Raw genomic sequence first — 5,655 nt, 5'->3', positions numbered from 1 at the left:
CCCCCCCCCACACAAACACAAGCACCGCCCACCACATAAGCCCCGCCCCCACCGGAAGCGTTTCGGGAGTGCGGCGTGACGTCACGCGCCCTCACGCAGATCAGGGATCGGATTTGACGGCGTCGACTCTCCGCGGCGCTGCGGCGCGCGGGTGTGTACAGCTGACCACCGGCCGGCTGGTGAAAGCCGTGATGGTTTGGAAGAACAGAACCAAAAAGACAATAGCGTGTATTAATGCGATGAAGGTGACAATTAAACTCGGGTTAATTAACCTGCCTAGACAAGTAGGCGGGTTGCACTGTTTGTACATTGTAATTGTTTTACTTCTGCACCCCCCCCCACACACACACACATACAGACACACATACACATTAGGTGTAGGCGTCATAGTAAAGTAGGTGTGTTATTTTTCTGGAAAAAATATTTTGCTTTTGTCTATCTAGCTAGTGTCCAAACATGTCAAAATACTCGATTTGATTGAAATAGGAAAATGTCTTGTACAATGAAAATGTGAACTTGTACATGTTCTCTAAGTGGAACATGGCCGTTTGTACATTGTTTGTAATTGTTTTACTTCTGCCCCCCCCACACACACACACATACACACACATACACATTAAGTGTAGGCGTCATAGTAAAGTAGGTGTGTTATTTTTCTGGGAAAATATTTTGCTTTTGTCTATCTAGCTAGTGTCCAAACATGTCAAAATACTGGATTTGATTGAAATAGGAAAACGTCTTGTACAATGAAAATGTGAAATTGCACATGTTCTCTAAGTGGAACGTGGCCCTCACCAGGAGGGTGTGGAGTATATGCTGAAGACCGTGAGTCTATGCTAAAGTTTAGCACCTGTACTATGCCCTTAAGAAGGCTACTACCGATCTGCAGTTTACCAACGTCCTTTTCCCCAGTGGAAAAAGTGAAAAGCTGCCTCAGTTAGGCCTAATATGAGGTTTCTCAGTCTTAACGCAAAAAAAATAAAAATAAAATAAAATGAAAAAAATAGTGCAACATAAAATGATCATCCAATTCGTCCAGTCATTATCCGAACCGCTTATCCTGCTCTCATTCCTCTATAAATACTTGACAATTTATTGCACTTTTTTTTCTGCAGAGAGAGAGAGAATTATTCCAGCTTTCTACTAATTTTTCTTTCATTTGAAATGAAAAATGAATCAATCAATTAATGGATGCACCTGTATGCTAGCCTGCAGGTTTAGCCCCAAGGCAAGTCTTCAAGGTAAGATGAAAAAAAACTTTACTGAATAGATCCAACCTCCAATTAAAGTAAGTGAAACCAAACGAGACACCACGGGTGACGTATTAGGACAAGTGTTGCTCTAAAGGGCCATTCCCCTCTTTTTTTCTAACTACCCGAGCTGCGAGGCTTTCAGGCGTTGTCGACTTGACGGATGAATGTTTAAACGCGTTGCCTTTAATGTGCAGTGAGTTCCATTGGAAACAGTCACTCTCTGCACAAATACATTGCGGTGTGTTAAGGCATAGACAGCACAAGGGGGCAGCACAGAGCCAATATGTTGACATGAAACCTTCCTGTGACGTACCACTCATTCAGAAGCGTCAACCTCAGCTTTGGCGAAACGCCTCTTGTAGAAATCCAGTTTAATCTGACTGTGGAATTCGTGAATAGTCTGTGTACTCCTTTTTAGCAGTTTCTTTCCCCCCCTTTTTCTCCCCAATTGCACTTGGCCAATTATCCCACTCTTCCGAGCCGTCCCGGTCGCTGCTCCACCCCCTCTGCCGATCCGGGGAGGGCTGCAGACTACCACATGCCTCCTCCCATACATGTGGAGTCCCCAGCCGCTTCTTTTCACCTGACAGTGAGGAGTTTCACCAGGGGGACGTAGCGCGTGGGAGGATCACGCTACCCCCCTCCCCAGCGGCGTGGCCAGGGTAATTTAGTGGGGGGGGGGGGGGCGGTATGAAAACGAGGGTGTCTGGGGACACGCCCCCTTCTGGGGACACGCCCTTCGGCTTAGAACGCATCTCCCGGTATCATGTTCGCCATTGCTGACATGGAAACTTTGACAGTTTCTTAACAGTTTTATTCTATAAACCAGCGGCCAAAGGTAACATTTTGCAGAACATGCTTTACTTTGGCCCAGAAGGCCTCTCCCGGTCCTGTGTTTGTCGGTGCTAAAATGGAAAATTTGACAATTAAAAAAAAATCATGGTAGGGACCAACCCGCAGTGTCTTCTGTCAATAAACGATGGGTTTTTCTTTCGACTTCAAGGAGATTTTCAGTGATAAATCAATATTTTAGACTTTTTTTTTGTTGTTGTTGTCCAAATCAGGGAATTCTATGCGGTGTTTTGAACTTTAAACGTGAAATATTGTTTCTTAAGTTCACAACTTGAAACTTTTCACCGGTTTGCTGGTGGGTGCAGGTGACAGTTTGTCTGTGCGTGTCGTTGACATTTATCCATGGTAGATTCTGCAGGCGTCGCGAAAAATATGCCATTGTCAATAGCACGCGCCAACAAACAGGAAACTGGTATGACCGCTGCAGTAGAAACCGGAAGTCCGAGGACTACAGTCATGCGCAGAGTCGATTGTGTCTGTAGGGACGCCCGACCAAGCCGGAGTTGGTGGGCAACTGGAGTAGACCACCACGCTACTCGGACGCCCCTCCCACCTCTTTTCTTTAAAGGTCTACTGTTGTCAAGGCAAGTCAGTTTCATTTGTATCACAAATTACAAATTTGCCTCGGTGGGCTTCACAACAATACAACATCCTGTCCTTAGACCCTCGCATCGGATGAGGGACAACTTCCTAAGAATAAGCCTTTAACAGGGAGAAAAGACGGGAAGAAACCTCAGGGAGAGCAACAGAGGAGGGATCACCCTCCCAAGATGGACAGACGTGCAATGGATGTCGTGTGTACAGAATAAAAGACATTTTACAGACTACAACATTGAAACGGGATAACAGAATTATAATGGAATTATAAGATATATGAAGAATATGATGAGGAGGATGCCAAGCAGTGTCCAGATGCAACCAGAACAGCCTAGGACCTGAGCCACTTGACCACTATCATCATGTAGACCCGACAGGCCTACACGAGCACACCGGCGAGACTCGCATCACACCATTCACATACACAGGAGAGACAAGGAGAAAAGGTTAGTCACACATCGGAGTGAGAGAAGGATACAACATTGAAACAAGATAACAAAATTATATGGATTCATAAGATATATAAAACATGGGATGGGGAGGATGCCAAGCAATGTCCAGGTGGTGACCATCACCATGGAGACCTGGGAGGAGGATAGACTACACACGCACAAGGGGGAGACTCAGATACCACCATTCATATACACACAGGAGAAGAGAAAGACATCATCCAGAGAGAGCGAAAAGACATGTGAGGGAGAACAGAACCGTCTGCAATAGTCAATAATTTATAATCTTGTCGGCAGAACAGTGCTTGGTAAATTCCTTGAAACAGGTTGTGAAGTACTCAATTTAAAGGCAACTAATTGTAGGTTAAGGCAAAAAGACGAGTTTTAAGTTTGGATTTAAAGGACTCAGCAGAATCTAATTGCCTGACGGCAGCAGGCAGGTTATTCCACAAGAACAGGGCCCGATAGGAAAAGGCCCTGCCACCAGCTGACTTTAGGTACACACTGGCGCCCTGTGTTTTGAGAGCGGAGCGCTCGAGATAGAATTTCGGGTTTAAGGAGATCAGACAGGTATGATGGGGCAAGCCCATTTAGGATTTTATAAGTCAGCAGAAGCACCTTGAAGTCGGCTGTAATGTGGATAGGAAGCCAATGAAGGGAGGAAAGAATTGGTGTAATATGGTCAAATTTCCTAGATTTAGTTGGGATTCTAGCTGCAGCATTTTGAACCATCTGAAGGCTTTTAGTACTAGCATGTGGCAGACGTGAAAACACAACATTACAATAATCAAGTCTGGATGAAACAAATGCATGTATTAGAGTCTTTGTGTCAGCCATGGAGAGGAAAGACCGAATTTACCCAGCTTACGTAAGTGGAAAAAAAAGCAGTCTTGGTGATTTCTTCAATGTGCTTATCAAAGGAAAGGCTGGGCTCAAACATAACGACAAGATTTTTGGCTGCCACACTTGGTGAAATCACAGAGTTCTCAAGTGTTACTGTTACTTGATGAAATTGGTGTCTGTGTCTAGCGGGGTCAGCGACCAGCATCTTGGTTTTACCTGAATTTAAAAGCAGGAAATTTAGTGACATCAAAATTTTCACAGCAGCCAAGCAGATCTCTAAATTAATCATTTGAGTATGATCATCAGCACTTACACTCACCAGCCACTTTATTAGGCACACCCGTCCAACTGCTCGTTAACGCAAATTTCTAATCAGCCAATCACATGGCAGCAACTCAATGCATTTAGGCATGTAGACTTGGTCAAGACGATCTGCTGCAGTTCAAACCGAGCATCAGAATGGGGAAGAAAGGTGATTTAAGTGACTTTGAACGTGGCATGGTTGTTGGTGCCAGACGGGCTGGTCTGAGTATTTCAGAAACTGCTGATCTACTGGGATTTTCATGCACAACCATCTCTAGGGTTTACAGAGAATGGTCCGAAAAAGAGAAAATATCCAGTGAGTGGCAGTTCTGTGGGCGAAAATGCCTTTTTGATGCCAGAGGTCAGAGGAGAATGGCCAGACTGGTTCGAGCTGATAGAAAGGCAACAGTAACTCAAATAACCACTCATTACAACCGAGGTATGCAGAAGAGCATCTTTGAACGCACAACACGTCGAACCTTGAGGCAGATGGGCTACAGCAGCAGAAAACCACACCGGGTGCCACTCCTGTCAGCTAAGAACAGGAAACTGAGGCTGCAATTTGCACAGGCTCACCAAAATTGGACAATAGAAGATTGGAAAAACGTTGCCGGGTCTGATGAGTCTCGATTTCTGCTGCGACATTCGGATGGTAGGGTCAGAATTTGGCGTCAACAACATGAAAGCATGGATCCATCCTGCCTTGTATCAACGGTTCAGGCTGGTGGTGGTGGTGTAATGGTGTGGGGGATATTTTCTTGGCACACTTTGGGCCCCTTAGTACCAATTGAGCATCGTGTCAACACCACAGCCTACCTGAGTATTGTTGCTGACCATGTCCATCCCTTTATGACCACAGTGTTCCCATCTTCTGATGGCTACTTCCAGCAGGATAACGCGCCATGTCATAAAGCTCGAATCATCTCAGACTGGTTTCTTGAACATGACAATGAGTTCACTGTACTCAAATGGCCTCCACAGTCACCAGATCTCAATCCAATAGAGGACCTTTGGGATGTGGTGGACCGGGAGATTCGCATCATGGATGTGCAGCTGACAAATCTGCAGCAACTGCGTGATGCTATCATGTCAATATGGACCAAACTCTCTGAGGAATGTTTCCAGTACCTTGTTGAATCTATTCCACGAAGGATTAAGGCAGTTCTGAAGGCAAAAGGGGGTCCAACCCGGTACTAGCAAGGTGTACCTAATAAAGTGGCCAGTGAGTGTATATGCACATACAGCTGAGTATCATCTGCATAGCAATGGAAAATTATTCAATGACTGCATATAGTTTGGCCAAGAGGTGAAATATAAAGAGAGAAAAGTAGAGGGCCTAGAACTGAGCCACGAGGTAC

This window comes from Lampris incognitus, chromosome 7, assembly GCF_029633865.1.
Source record: "Lampris incognitus isolate fLamInc1 chromosome 7, fLamInc1.hap2, whole genome shotgun sequence".
Classification (NCBI taxonomy): Eukaryota; Metazoa; Chordata; class Actinopteri; order Lampriformes; family Lampridae; genus Lampris; species Lampris incognitus.
Note: the sequence above shows the minus strand (reverse complement) of the source record.